Genomic DNA, 15510 nt, shown 5'->3' with positions numbered 1-15510 from the left:
GCCCCGCCCGCCTCGGGGGAGAGCCAGTCCCGTCCTATGGGGAGATCCAGCCCCGTGTCCATGGAGAGATCCAGCTCCTGTCCATGGAGAGATCCAGCCCCTGTCCATGGAGAGATCCAGCTCCGTGTCCTATGGAGAGATCCAGCCCCTGTCCCATGGAGAGATCCAGCCCCGTGTCCTATGGAGAGATCCAGCCCCGTGTCCTATGGAGAGATCCAGCCCCGTGTCCCATGGAGAGATCCAGCCCCGTGTCCTATGGAGAGATCCAGCCCCGTGTCCATGGAGAGATCCAGCCCCCTGTCCCATGGAGAGATCCAGCCCCCGTCCTGCCGAGGGATGGAGCCCTGTCCCACCGAGAGATCCAGCCCCTGTCCCATGGAGAGATCCAGCCCCTGTCCCATGGAGAGATCCAGCTCCGTGTCCCATGGAGAGATCCAGCCCCCATCCTGCCGAGGGATGGAGCCCTGTCCCACCGAGGGATCCAACTCCTGTCCTATGGAGAGATCCAGCCTCCCTCCCACCGAGAGATCAAGCTCCCATCCCTACTGAGAGATCCAGTCCCATCCCACAGAGGAATTCAGCCCCTGTGCCCCCACGGGATCCAGCCCCCATCCCATGGAGGAATTCAGCCCCCGAGGGATGCAGCCCTTGTCCCCTCGAGGGGCTCAGCTCCCGCTTCCCTGCGTGGCGGCTGTCTGTGTGCATCCTGGGCAGCTGGAGACGGCACGGGAATCCCAGCGTGGAGACTCCCAGGCTTTCCACCGTGGGACTCTGGATTCGTACTCCAAAGGGTGCGCTTTTGCTGTTGACAGCCGGGTTAACAAACACGGAGGGCCAAAACCGCACATAAGTTTTGTTATTCGACGTTTAGCAGTTTGCAGAAGGGATGCAGTAGGGCTTGGAGTAACAGGAACAGTTGTGAGTGGTGGAAAGAAGGTCAACAGAAAAGGAAAACGTGTGAAGATGGTGAGTGATGCTCCCGAGCACCCCTGCTTTCATGGCAGGTCATGGTCCGGAGTCAGCATGAGCCCCCCCAGCGATGCCAGCAGACATACAGGCACGTGCTGCTGCCTTCCAGCATGGAATGCTCACTGAACGCTGACAGAAACAGGTCAGTGGAATCCCCGGAACGATTCTGCGCCTGGCCCCAGCAGAGCCCTGTTTTCTGGTGAGAAGCAATGCTACCGACGCTGCCTGGATGGGCCCTGTTGTGCCTTTGAAAGCCTCAACAGCCAAATAGGGTTCCTCTGCCTTATTACAGCTGTAACGCTCTGTTTTCAGTGCCGAGATCCCAGCTGAGATCCAGGCTTTGCTGTAGGGCTTTCATATTTGTGGACTTTCACTTCACAATGCTCATTTGCCATAGGTTGTGCAATTACAGTAAGTGATAAATCGCTAATCACTCAATCTCAATGAAAGTGGCACAAGGGAGGAGGGAGGGCAGTGCAGGCACTTTGTGAAACCAGGGAGTGTCTTTTCTGCCACCTTCCCCTGGCTGGGCTCGTTTGGAGTACCTGTGCTTAGGGTTAAAGATGTTTAGGGTGAGCACTGATACTGCCCTCTCTTACCGCTCAGGGATGAAGAGTGCAGAAGGGAAATTACTTAATAGAAGAATTTCTCTCTTGTCCACTGGATCTGGATGACAATGAGATTAGGTTTGCATCCGATGTCTTCTAGGTGCCTTCAAAGCAGCAGAACACCAGAGCGTTTTTAGTGATTTCATTTTCAGTCCTTTCAGGGCAGCTTTGCAGGCATATGCAACGAGAAGGTGTCTTGGGAGAGAGGTAGAAAGATGCGTGGGCAGCCTAGACAAACAGTGTGACGCTACCACGCTGCCTGCCTGCGCTGGCACGTTGCCTCCTTTTTTTAACATAAAGATTGAAGAAAAGCCCAAACTTGGTTCTGAGTGCAGAAAAACACTTGGTAGGTGGGCGATGCTTTCTCTAAACTGATTTTTTTCTTTCCCTCTTCACACCTCTATCTGGTGGTAGCATCCTCCATTTGGTGTCCTTTGGGCTGGGTAAGGCACCATTCACCAGTGAGATTTCGGTATAGAGAAAGTTATAACCTATTAGGTAAATCAAGCAAATAATCAAAGAAAAGGCAAACAGACGAGGTAGGGACAGCACCAGGGCATTTATCATTCATAGTCTGTGAGAAGGCATAGTTTGTCTCCTCATCGTAAGATGTCCAGAAATCTAGAGTGATAAATAGTAACATAAAAATAGCCTGTAAAAGAGATGACAGAAGGTATTTGAGGTTCCAGTGCAAATGTCATCTACAAAAATAGTCACAACACTTCTTATACAACCTAAAAATTGACAAAAAAGATCATGCTGTCATTCCTTTCAAGCTTCAGTCCCCCGTGGTTTGTTTTTACCCCCTCAACCAGCTTTACAGAAAACAAATTCTGAGCTTCCTGGTTTGTCAGACCACGTGTGCGTACGCAAATGTATCTGAAATACTTGGAATTTTGAACAGTGACTATTTTGATACACTTCAGTACTGTTATGGTCCTTCGTGGCTATTTGTGGTCTATAACTTCATCAGGAATTGGCACCAGGCACCAAATAAATAGGTCTAGAGCAGGAATGCATGAAGGAAGGTTCACAGTCCCAGCCCTGAGATCCCACTTCTTTCTTCCAGTTCCAACCCATACAGATCCTACTCGGTGGAACTTGATTGACCGTTACACCTGTGTTCTGTCCCGTATCTGCACAGCAGGTTTCCACGGGGAAGGACCTGCCCAAGCTGCCATGCCTTCTGCTTGTTTGCTTCTTCGTTATCTCTTAGCTGAAACAAGGAAATAACTCGTCTCTCCCTGGTGTTATTGTGTGTCAGGCTCTCCTTAGAAAGTCATCTCCTTTCAAACCCGACTCCTTCCTCCCATTTATGCCACTACACTAACAATCATTTCAGCAGCTTATGTAACATAGCAAACACACGCACTGGAATTGGACGTATACTTTATAGAAGTGGGAGCAAGTGGAATAATCTGCGTGCCTCAAGCGGCCAATAACTGGTTGGCCATAAGAGCCCTCTGCTCCACCCAGTTTATCACCCAGCAAGAATTTCCATGAATGCCAACGTCTCTGATGCTCTGCAGAGTTGCAGCCCTGCTCCAGCTTTATTTCCCAGCAGTCGATCTCAGATACCTGCTTGGCCTTTTGGCTCTGAGCACCCTCTAATGTTCCCCCCTTTTCCCATTGCCCCTGTGACTTGCCGGTTCTCATGTTTTAATGGTAAACTGAGACAGAGAAACGGATTGCTGAAGTGTTTCATCACATTTGCCTGATCCAGGCAGATCTCAGATCTAGGATTGTTTTCCTAATGCAGAGGAAATATTTAATAATCTTTTTATTTAAAACCAAATCAAATCCTCAACTGATACCCCAAAAACTGGTGTTTGTTATTCTGTCGAGAGCAGCTCTGCACCTCAGCCAGCCATGCCCTGACATAAGGTGCGCTCAGGAAGACTGGATTTCAAGTAACACTAAAACCCACGAACTGCATGGCATCACGTGGAGAGGTGTTGGCATAGCCTGCGAGAAGGGAGAGTTATAAATTGGGCACATTGGCTCTAGTGAGGTTCTTTTTTCCCTGTCTTCACTGCTGTGGTTGGTCAAGCAGCTCAAGATGCCTTCACTCCAGCACCATATAAAGCAAATTGTGGTGATGCCGAACGGTGTGTGCCATGAAGTGTGCCATTCCCAGCCAGCGGCACCGTGCACCAGCCAGCCCTGCTGCCGCCAGCTGAAGGCCAGGCTCTCTCCTCCCTAGTGACAAGTGGCACAGACTTTCTCATCCACAGGTACCCACCCTGGTGCCAGGGCTGCTCAGAGCAGGGTGCTTTTCTGGCAAGGCAAAAGAACCATCTTTCCCACTTTATCTCTGCAATGCTTTTCCCTCCTCACTCTGCAAAATTATCCTTGAATGGCGATGAGACCTTTTATGCTTTACCTCCAAGCAAACCCATGAGGCTCTGAACATCCAGAAACATTTTCTGAGGAGCTGGAGAGCAAAGGGGGGAAAGCCAGCACACTCCAGTGCAAAGACAGTTGCAGAAGTGGGTACGCAGTCCAGAGCACCTCCAGGTGAACGTATATACCGGAGCAGCAGCGTAGGAGTCCATCAGCTTTCAGATAACTTCCCAGCCCAAGGCTCCCTTCCAAGCTGAGCGAGAGGCAGATTGCCCATGGAAGGCAATGCCACAGGAGCACGTGTGTGTGCAGCAGGACAGGGCTACCCCATACAGCACCTCGTTTAGTGCACATACCTGCAGCTTGGTGCACATGGTATGCAAAGGGCAGATGAACCTCAGGTTTTAACTCCTTAGGGTGTCTTGCGGGGAAAGAGCTTGAGATTATGCCACGTGTTGATGTTAGTCTTTGCTTTGAAGATTTTCCCTCCCCAGGACTCTGAATCCAGCCAGCAGAGAAGCTCTGCAGTGGGGAATCCCTGCTCCAGCAGTGGGGAGATGGGGACAGAAAGCTGCCTCTGGCAACTGGCAGCGAGCCTGGGAGGGAGCAGCACCCGAGGTCTGCATGCCCGGGCAGTGTTTAGGTGGGGAGAGTGAACAACCACAGGATGGAGTGGGGGGTTCATAGAGGGGAAGAGTGGGAGCATGCCGAGAGAGTGCCTCTTATCTGCTTCCTCACGGCCCTGGCTGCTTCCTTCCATCCCTGCATCATGATGTTTCCATGTTTACCAGCACTCAACAGTCCCTCCAGATCCTGCTCTGTGAGGGTTTGTTCCTCCTTCTACCTGTTTGAAGAGAAGCCAGCTCTAATGCAAATCCTTTCTCATTTTCTCCCCCACTTGCCTTGCTCCTCTTTCCCCATCAAACTGGGAAACAGTAATTTCTTTTTTGGGCAGCTAAGTGGGGCACACAGAATGGGTGCGGAACAGTTGCTGTCACCCCGGGGAATGCCATGGTTGCCTATTAATGAGTGCCTGACAACCGCCACAGTATCATGCCCCAGGTCACCTGCGGGCAGGCAGCGCCTGTCCCCGCAGGGAGGTCTCTGGGCCGGGAGGGGTTAACACAGGGAAGACTTTTAAGGAGGAGAGCTGAGTATCAGCCGTAAAAACTGCAAAAGCTAACAACAAAAATAATAACTGCTTCTCAGTCAGGAGCACTGGGAGCACAGGGCTTGCTGCAAGCTGTTTCCATTTCTTATAAATGCCTCTCTTACAAAAAGGAAGTTTGGTCGAAGCACATGCAGGAGAATGAATAATGTCAGAAATGTTGAAACCCTGCCCAGATGGCATGAGGTAATACTGGTGAGCGCTCTGATCTGCAGGCGACAATAAATACATCCTGGGATGGGCCATCGATGGTTTCCTGGAATTGGAGAGACCTATCTCAGGACCTGAAATCAGTTCAGCTCTCCCCACTGATAGCACGGTGAATTTTTAAAGCAAACCAAAATGAGATTCTGGGCTTGGTTTTGTGGGAGAAAAGGAAATTCCAAGAATTTGAGTCGCATCCCCGGACTTTCCCCACTCCCTGCTTTTCTCTCAGCCTTGCAGGAGGACATAGACCTTTCGTGAACTGTTTGCCAAGGAAAGTCCTGTGTGCTGCAGGCACCTGGCAGCTGTGATGAGTTTGCCTAGCGAGGGTGCAGACCTGCAGCAGCCTGAGCCTCCCTGGCAAAGGTCAGACAGGCTCGGTCCTCTCCCAGCACACGGAGCCAGCAGCCACGAGCTGCTCTGCCTGCCCAGCTGTGGGCACGGCCGAGGGCAGCACTGGGGCTGAGCCGGAGTGCCCAGGGGTTCTGGCATCCCAGCAGTGAACACATGTGAACTCATATGGGGATTCCCATCTTTTCACCCTGCTGAAGTCTCAATGATGCAGCTGGGGCTGACTTCATTGAAAAAAAGAGGTGAGTTGTGTATTAAAAGTTTCATTGTTACGTGCCCTTGGAGCCTGGAGGTGATGGGTCTGAATGAACCCACTTGCCTAACAGCCCGTGTGTTGAACGATAGGAGCCCCAGCCTGCAGGGAGAGCCGTGCAGTGTGGGCAGAGCCGGTTGTGCCTCTTGCCCAGCTCCTCGCTGGGAGGGCTTTCTCTTTGCTGGATTGATGGGAAAAGGCATCAAACTTCCCAGCTGTTGGCAGGAGAAGGACAGGACAGCAGCCCAGTGTCCAGGGGCTGCCCGCGTGCCTCCAGCCCAGCGCAGGCGTAGGCATGGTCTTGCTCACAGTGCTTGGAGTGGGGGCTCACCGGGGCCAGCACCCACCTCCTCCTGCACCGAGCTGCTGCTGCCACCCACCCGCTGAGCCCTGAGCGGGTCAGGGTCACAGCACGGAGGCAGGGAGAGCCAGCGAATTACTGCAGCTCTCCAGGAAAACGTATCTTGGTCTGGAGGCTGTGACCCATGAGTGCTTCACCTCTGCTCTGCTGCAGGAAGAACATCAGCAATGCCTGCCTTGTTTGAAACATTCCATCCCATCCTAAGGGGTGGCCAAAAAGGAAGCTCTTAGAGAGGCTGAAACGCGTTGTTGGGTTTGTTACGTTAGCGCTGTTAGGAGCCGAGGGATGGGAGAGCAAGGGCAGGGGGTGCTAGGAAGGTGGGTCGCACCCAGCTGGGGCGGCTTCTGGTGGGGGACCAGGACAGGCTGGTGTCCCTGGGTGACATGGCAAACAGTGAAAACCATGGGCTGCACACAACAGATGTTAACACATCTGCAGTTTAGTCTCTTCTTTTATTATTAATTATTTCTTGGCTATTAATTAGCTGTGATGTAGACTCCAAACGCCTCTGTCCAAATGCAAACCGCAGGTGGGAACAGCAGCCTTGTTGGACAATAAAGTGATTTACATGACCAGGAGTGCTTTATAAAGACTCGGAGTCGTTCCAGCGGGGCAGGGACACAGCGCTGGCCCCTGTGCCGCTGCGGGGGCGCTCCTGCGTGCGTGGGTCGGACTGGCCACGGCCCCCACTTTGGGCACTGCTTTTTGGGTGCTATAAAGGCGATGCTGTAAAGGGGATGCTGGGACTGGTCTTCCCTCACCCAAAAAAAAAAGGGGAGAAGATAAGTGAGGCGTCCAGCTGGGCTCTGGAGATGATGGCAGGTCAATGAGTGCCTGTGGAAGGGATGGCATTAGATCCGCAGTGAGAGAAGAGCTCTTCACATCCTTCTCCCCACCCAGGACTGGGGGGATCCCCCAGCATCACCCACCAGCCAGAAGGGATCCCCAGGGGAGGGGATACCTAGTGGGGAATGGCTGATTCACACAGATCCCATGGCCTTCCATGTTCAAACACGTCCCCTGCCCTGCCAGGCAGTGCCATTTCTTTTGAAAGCACAGATTTTTGATGTTCTTTCTTTTTTAACATCCAGAGCCCCTATGGGGACCCCTGGCCACCGCCTCGCCTGCCCTGGTGAAACCTGGCAGTGGCGTGGCTGTCCCTGCCCTCAGCCACCCTCGCGGCACTGGGGACAGCGGGAGGTGACACCCGCCGTGCGGGGCAGCGCGTGATGCCCCGCTGGGTGTCGGCGGGGAATTGCTGACTGCTGGGGCAGGAATGGAGAAGTTGGCCTCGCCGTGGGCTGCGGGGCACGCGGGCGCTGCGGCTGCGCTGGCGGCTCAGCCCGGCCGGAGGGGATGGCGCGGGGCAAGGGTGGCCGTGAACCCGGGCATGCCCCGGGGCTTTGGGACCACAGCCTCCCCCAGTGACCATCTTTTGTTTCCTCTCTCCTTTTATTTCCCTTTTTTGGTCCATTTTTTGCCTTATTTTACTCTTATTTTTGCCTTTTTTTTTTTTTCTTCTTCAGTACCTTTTTTATTACCTTTCCCTCCCCCTTTTTCCTCTTTTTCCCCCTCTTTTTTCCCCTCTTCCCTCCCCCCCTTTTTTTTGCCCCTCTTATTTTGCCTTTTCTTTTCTGCCTCTATTTTCTGGCCTTTTTTTTTTTTTTTTTTTTGCCATTTGTGTCTATATTCGCCTCTTTGTTTTGCTCTTTTTTTGCCCCTTTTCTGTGTACTTTTTTGCCTCTATTTGTCCTTTTTCTCCCCCTTTCTTTTTCTCCTTCCTTCTTTTTCTCTTTTCATTTTTCCATTTTCCCTCTCTTTTCCATTTTTCCTTCTTTTCCCCTTCTTTTCCCTTTTTTCCCTTCTCTTATAACCTTTTTTCTTTTTTCCTTCTTTTTCCTTTTTTCCCTCTTTTCCCCTTTTTTCCTTCTCTTATAACCTTTTTTCCTTTTTTTCCCTTTCCCCCCCTTTTCCCCGTTTTTCCCCTTTCCCCCGCCCCCCGGCTCCCCTCCCCGCCCCCGGTGCTGCCCCCCCCCCCGCTCTCTCCCCGCCCGCTTTCGGTTTCCGCGGCGGCGCGCGGGGCTGTTCCGGGAAGCGGCGCTGCGGGGCGCGGCCGCGGGGGGGCGCTGCCGGCCGGGACCCCCCCCGGGAACCCCCCCGGGAACCCCCCCCGGGGATCCCCCAGCACCGCCGCCCTCCAGAGCCCCCCGAGCGAGACAGAAAACCCCCAACGCCAAGCCCAAGCCCCCCCCCGATCTCCCTGAAACCCATCCAAAAACCCCAAACCCTACCAAAAACCCCAAACCCTACCAAAAACCCCAAACCCACCAAAAAACACCCAGACCCCCCAAACCCAGCCAAATGTCCCAAACACAACCAAAAACTCCAACCTCCCAAACCCACCAAAAACCACCCAGATGCCCCAAATCCAGCCAAACCCCCAAACCCAACCAAACACTCTTCACACATCCAAAACCCCCAAACCACCCAACCAAATCCAACCAACATCCCAAACCCAACCGAAAACTCCAAAACCCCCAAACCCACAACCTCCCCAAAATCCCCAACCACCAGCAACCCCCCCGACACCCGCTGGGTTTGAGCAGGGCCAACCTGCCTTGGGTCCCACCCTGCCCTGACTGCATGATCAACAAACTCATTGATTACCACCTCAGCCCTCCTCTCCGGAGCACGTTGGTTCATGTCCACTTCTGTAATCCTCAACATAAGAAGGAAATGGAGCTGTTGGAACGGGTCCAGAGGAGGCCACAAGGATGATCTGAGGGCTGGAGCATGAGGACAGGCTGAGAGAGTTGGGGTTGTTCAGCCTGGAGAGGAGAAGGCTCTGAGGAGACCTTATAGTGACCTTCCAGTACCTGAAGGGGCTACAGGAAAGCTGAGGAGGGGCTGTTCACAAAGGCTTGTGGGGATGGGACGAGGGGCAATGGGTATAAACTGGAGAGGGGCAGAGTTAGACTGGACATTAGGAGGAATTTCTTCACCATGAGAGCGGGGAGGCCCTGGCCCAGGCTGCCCAGAGCAGTGGTGGCTGCCCCATCCCTGGCGGGGTTCAAGGCCAGGTTGGATGGGGCTCGGAGCCCCTGATCCCGTGGGAGGTATCCCTGCCCATGGCAGCGGTGGGACTGGATGATCTTCAAGGTCCCTTCCAACCCAAACCATTCTATGATTCTGGATCGCTGTGAACCAGAGCAACTGCATTAAAGCAGCACCACGGTGTCATTCTTTCATGGAATGAAAATGTAAGCATACGAGGGTAGGAATTGTTTTTCTTCCTCTACCTTTTCCCCTCAGTTCCTACCAACACAACCGCAGGGCTGAGCCCTTGGGACGTGCCTGGGCATCCGGCCAGGGCCCCGAGGGAAGTGCTTCGTCATGGAGGCAGGAGCAGAGGAGACCGGGCCGGTGTGAGGAGTTCCCTGCGGGTTTGTTGCTCTGCCCACAGCCAGGGGCAGGGCTGTAGTGGTGTTTACCTGACCTGCAGGAACGAGTAAGTTGAGTAAGAGGTAGCAGGAAGAAAAAGAAGCAGGATAGCTATGTGAAAATGTGGCGAGAAGGGCGTACTGTGGCAGCAGAGCGTCATCCAGCGCAGTCAGAACTCTGAACGTGATCTTGTTCAGTGAGAGTAAAAAATAATATGGAAAATAATAAAAACATGAAAAAAACATAACATAATAAAAGGGCCAGTGCCATTGGGAGCTTCTTTAGAAGGTTTCCTTATGCTACGCTTGGCATTTTCTGGGCTGTTTAGACATCCACTGGAGTGCAACTCAGAAGCCATCATTTGCTTCTCGAGGCAGCCACAGCGCTGCCTTCTCATTCTGCTGATTCGTTGGTTTTGACACAAGGCAGCTCTTGAGAAATACCTTTGTGGTGTTGAAGTGAAGCCCTGCCTTGGCCCGGACGTGGCTCTGCTGCCCGGCGCTGTCGCCTCGTGTGGCGCAGGGTGAGGTTTGGGCCCCGCGGCGCTGGGTCAGACGGAGGAGCTGTGCACCGCTGAGGTGCTGCAGTCCCACCTTCCCCGTCTCGGCACCAGCGTTCGGGTTGGGGTATCCTATTCCAAAGCGCTCGATAGTTTGCTGTAGGGTGTCAGCAGGCCTTATGTCACTGACACACGCTGGGAGGGTTTGATGAGCTCCTAGCAGTGCATGGCTCTGCCAGCCCAGCTCCCCTGTGTTCCTCTTCCAACACCAACGGTTTTCTCTCTGCCACATCCCACTCAGGTATCCGATCAGACCTTCCCAGGTGGGTGCTTGACCCTGGCTGTTTGCTTGGTCGCCCTCTGCATGCCGGGCGGGTGCTGCCTGTGCTGGCGTGGCGCCAGAAGAACCCATCTCGCCATCACCCCTGACCGCAGTGACACCATCCGGGAACCGCCACCATCTCTCTACTCCAGCGTTCAGCTGCCTGAGTAAAAAACTAACACCCGTGGGGGCTGCTTCTGTTCAGCTCCTGCCTGGGATGCTCGCACACAGCCTCACTCTTCCTGTCTTTCCCAGAGAGTCCAGGATACCCAAGGATCCCTATGCCCAGATGAGCTGGTGGCTGGGGACACCAGCAGCCTCTTCCAGCCCATTCCTTGAGGCACCACGTGGTTGCATCCATGTGACAGGTACTGCTGGAAAGCAAAAGTAAAATCATGGCCTGCTGGATGGCGCTTGCACCTGGCATTGCTCCGCAGATGCCCCAGCTGCCAGGGGATGACGTTTCTCCATCCTGTCCCAGGGACATCTTGGGTTGCCAGGTGCTTTAATGCTGGTTCTCTGCTCTGAGTTCTCCAGGAAGGGACCTCACACCTCTCAGCAAACCCCATGTGGGGATGAGCGCCAGGGCCAGCACCAGCTCTCCGGTCATACAGAGGGGTCACAGCTCTGGATATGGGGTGCACGGAGGCCATCGGGGAGCACAGCAGCTATGCAAAGCCTAAGGCAGACCTGGGGCGGGAGAGAGCTTGGATCGGGTCTGCAGGGCAGGAGACGTCAAAGGCAAGGCAGGCTGCTGAAACAGGAGAAGTGGTTAAGGACGTGGTGTCAGCTCGCGGGTGCCGGTGTCCCCAGGTCACATTGCCATGGGCTGACCGTGGGCACAGCCTGCAGCGGGGACGGGGATTGCCAGGGCAGGAGGAGAGGCAGCGCTGGGGTCTGGGTTTGAGTCTTCTGTGCTCTCAGCAGCTGGCACGTACAGAGGTTGTGGTTCAAAGCCCACCTCAAGGAAAAGGCTGGCTTCCAAGATGTAACGTGGGAGAGGGAGGTGTGTGTCAGAGTCAGAGCGCACGCAGACAGCCGGGCAGGGGTGACCTGACAGGCAGCCAGCGCTGCTTCGCCCTGGCAGAGCACTGGCCTGGGAGCTGCCAGCACCAAGGCTTCATCCTGCCGTGAGCTGGGTGGGGGTCCTCACCAGGGACAAGCAACAGATGCTCTATGTGAGCCCCAACCACACTGAGCCATGGGGACGGGGACTCGGCCTCATCCCGCAGCCCTTGCAGAAGGGCAGCGGGGCAGCATCATTCATTTTCTGCAAACGGCACTTGCTCTGTGCACACCAGAAGGAAATCCCTGCCTGTGTTTTTTCCTGCTCAAAAGCTTGCTGGAGGAGGACTGTGCATTTTGCATTTCTGGTCTCCTATTGCCACCTGCCGTCAGCTGCCCAGACGCCTTTCTGCTGCGCTTTTATGCGAGGCTGGGCTGCAGGCAGAGCCACGAGTCTTAGAGATTGATGTTGTATCAGGACATCTCAGATGCAGGAAATTCAGAATAAATGGAATCAAGTGCTCAGAAACACTGGGACTATAAGTGCCTTGCTCATCTCTTTCTTTATGATGTCAAAATTGGTAAGTTTTGCAAGAAACTTTTCCTGTGATTAGAGGAGAAGCCCACCTCTCTCTCTCTCTTTCACCAAAAACCTCTTCTCAATTTGCTTCTCATTTCTTTCACCTACATTTAACAAATGTTTTAAAAAGAATTAATTTGAGCTGGGATTTTTATAACAAAAAATAGAAGTATGATGCAGGGAGCTAATGGAAACCCATGGGTAAGGCACCCCAAAGCTTTCTGCAGGGCTCTGCTTTTGTGTTCTCTGGCTGAAATAGGAGCTGTCCTTGTGATGATGAAGGAAATTTGGGATGAAGATAGACCAATACCAAGGTAGAATTGGGATTTTAAACGTACTTGGCACCGTTGTTACAGAGTGACAGTGTTGTCACTGTCTTGCCTCCTCTGTGCTCTGCTCAAGTCAGGTTGTGCCAGATCACTGTTTTAGGCTGGTTTGCAAACCAGCAGTGGATGGAATGTGGCTTTCTACCTTGAGCTCAGAAGTAGTGGCGAGAAGTAAAGAGTATGATCTGAAAATGCAAACTAGATTTCGGGTTCCCAGAGAGTTGTGTTGGGATATTTTAATATGTTATACAATCTGGTTTTGTTCTGTTTGAGAAGCAGAAACAAACACAAAAGGCAAGTTTATTTGAGGCACCTGACAAGGTTTTCTGGGGTGAGATACCTCACCCACGGCTGCAGCAGCTACTCAGCAGAGGTGAAATTGCTCATTCTATTCACCTGCGCTACAGGGGATTTTAGGGCTGTGGTTAGGGGCAGTCCCACCCTACAAACCACAATTGTGCAGGTGTGTTCCCTGAGAAAGCTGCTTTGGTTGGAAGTTTTGGTGTAGCTCTGCCCTGTCTGCAGAGCTTAAGGAGGATGAACGTGCCCAAGGCTCCCCTAACTTCAGGTTTGTAAAGCCCTTTTTGGTGTTTGAGGTTCTCTGACCTACTGTACTTTCTAGGAACTGATAATTCTATGTAGTTTCAAGTACCAGAAACATTTATTTCATCTGTTTGTGCCCTATTGCGGGTGGTCAGGGAGCTGTTTGACAATGCGCATTTTTCAAGGTCAGTGTATGAGTGCGTATCGCCTATTGGAACAGCTTAAGAAGATGGGAAAGAAATTTGGGAAAACTGTGCAGTGGGGCAGGGGAGAACATGCAAAGCTAGAAAGCATCCTCTGAAGGCTAAAACTGTCTCCAGTTGGCATCACCTGGCAGGTACAAGGCAGAATCACTGTTGTGAGAGGTAAGAGACTCGGAAATTAGATGAAGGATTAAAAAAAAACCAAAAAACCCACATAAATGATTTCTCTGCCTCACAGCCTGCCCAGGGACACCCGGCAGTGGGAGCTGCTGCTCCAGGCTGGACGCAGCGCAAACTGTACTGAATAAATGCAGATTCCGGGGTGTCCCAGCTGTAACGCTGGGGGGCACAGCGAGCCTGTGGGACCCCCTCCTGTCCCTGCCCAGGCCCCCTGCTGCCCGCCAGGCTGTGTGCCCCAGAGAGGGGCAAAGGGAGCCCGGCAGGAGCAGGGCCCAAAGCTGATAAGATGCTGGTGGAGGCTCTTGCGTCTGCTGAAAGTCACTGTTCAGGAGAGCAGAGCTCACCCTGCAAGGGAGCATGCTGACCCTTTGAGCTGGAGCTTTGCTTAGTTTTCTTTCATGTAATATAGTGAGATATTTTATCTCATCACAATTTGGACTTATGTGCTGGAAAAATCTCTTTTGGATCTTTCTTTTTTTTTCCCCGATCACCCCTCATTGGTATGAACTTCCCCTGCCTGCGGGCAGTGCTGGTTGCAGCTGGGTATGTAGAGCCCTCCCCGGGGCCAGGGAAGCCTGTGCTCCTTCTGGGTGATGTTCAGTTGGCACCGGCGCCACCAGCACCCAGCGCTGCCATTCCCTGCTTTATTACTCGCTCCTCGTTACCACAGCCGGTTTTGACTGCGCGGTGCCGAGCTGTCCTCCGGGGTGGCGCAGGCTGGGGTGGCAGTTGGAGCTACGACAGCAGCAGAGGTCAGCTGCGGCCGTTGGGTCTCGGTGGGCGTTGTGCCTCACCGGGCGCCCAGAGGTGCAGGTGAGGGCAGCCCTGGGGATGCTCTGGGGCAGCCCCCTTCCAGCAGGAGGGTAAACGCCTTTTTCACCAAAGATACTTTCTTTGTAAATGTTTATTTGTGAATGGTGACGGCTGGAGTTTCTGTGGCAGATCTGAGGAGACGCTTGTTTGTTTATTCAGAAGGTGTTTATTTTACATTAGGCAGCTCTCCAGCTGTTGTTTCCTCTGTTTGCAGAGTGTTTATCCCCATTGCTTAGAGTTACTCGGGGTAAGTTGGACAGTCTTGCTCGGATGCCGGCAGGTGTCTGCGTCCCAGAGCCAGCACTGAAAAACTGTTTGGCTTGGAGCCTCAGCCACTGCCACCACCTGGGGCAGGGGCTGCACTGAGGCTGTCGATTTGATTCTCTCTCCTTCCCTTTGAATTGTTGGAAAGGAGAGAAAACATTACCCTTTTCTAGGAGCAGCCCCTTAGGGCTTGGTTGGAGTAAAACCAGCCGTGTGAGTGCAGCAGAGGTGTGCACCTTCACGGGCCCTCTGCTTTTTAGCCACTGCATCGTTACAAATAGCTTTGAGCAATACCCTTGCTCACTCACTCAAGGGTCTGATTCCCTTGGTCGTTAAAGATCTTACAATAATTACATTTGCTCAAGTGCAAAAATAGCTTGAAATGAAATTTGGGGGGGGGGGGGGGGAAGCAGAGACAAACATTTATTCATTCAAATATTTATTCACAGTATATTTTCTCCAAAACACATAGATCTATAAAATGCATTATAATTTAATTGACATCATAGAAATAAACTCATACTTATCTAAACACTCCTAAAAGTATTACTTTTCTATGTGGCATATGCCCAGATCCCCACAAATCTTTATTTGCCAGATTTACACTGATCCAAACAGGACGCAGGTAGAGGAAAATCTCAGTATGTGGGCTGGGAAAGGTTTTGGGCAAAACGCTAAGCACATGAAATCAAGGTGATCCTGTACGCATGAGCACAATGTTCTTACTCCATGCTGATGAGCGCTGTATGTAGGTACCGTGAGGCTTAGGCAGAGCTTAGGAAGTGGCTACTCTGTGAATATAACCTGCAGTTCAATCTCATTTGGCTTCAAAGTAGCGGCAAAGCCAGCTCTGTACAAGAGAAGTTTTGCTCGTGCAATTATATTGATTAACATTCTCCACTGCAGATGGATGTTGAGATTCTCCCAGTGTAGCCATACCCATTCCCTGAGCCAACCCCCCTGTTTCAACAGCATTAGTTCCGTATTGGTTTAATGGTCTTACAGGGATTCCTGCTCTTCAGACATGTCAGTGAGAATAATGCCTGTTCCGCTGAGGTCATGGGATATCAGCAAAAC

The 15510-nt window shown here is 52.6% G+C and overlaps 1 long non-coding RNA gene across 1 annotated transcript; it reads right to left on the bottom strand.

Annotated features, from left to right (window-relative positions):
- Positions 1–6695: 6695 nt before the first annotated feature.
- LOC128853642 (uncharacterized) lies at positions 6696–9654 on the bottom strand. The gene is made up of 3 exons (XR_008452258.1): positions 9557–9654; positions 8928–9085; positions 6696–7091 (listed from the first exon to the last, which is right to left on the bottom strand). It is a non-coding gene; the product is annotated as an uncharacterized LOC128853642 (long non-coding RNA).
- Positions 9655–15510: the final 5856 nt, after the last annotated feature.

Source organism: Cuculus canorus, chromosome 14, assembly GCF_017976375.1.
Source record: "Cuculus canorus isolate bCucCan1 chromosome 14, bCucCan1.pri, whole genome shotgun sequence".
Taxonomy (NCBI): domain Eukaryota; kingdom Metazoa; phylum Chordata; class Aves; order Cuculiformes; family Cuculidae; genus Cuculus; species Cuculus canorus.
This window is presented reverse-complemented; position numbering and strand designations above follow the sequence as displayed.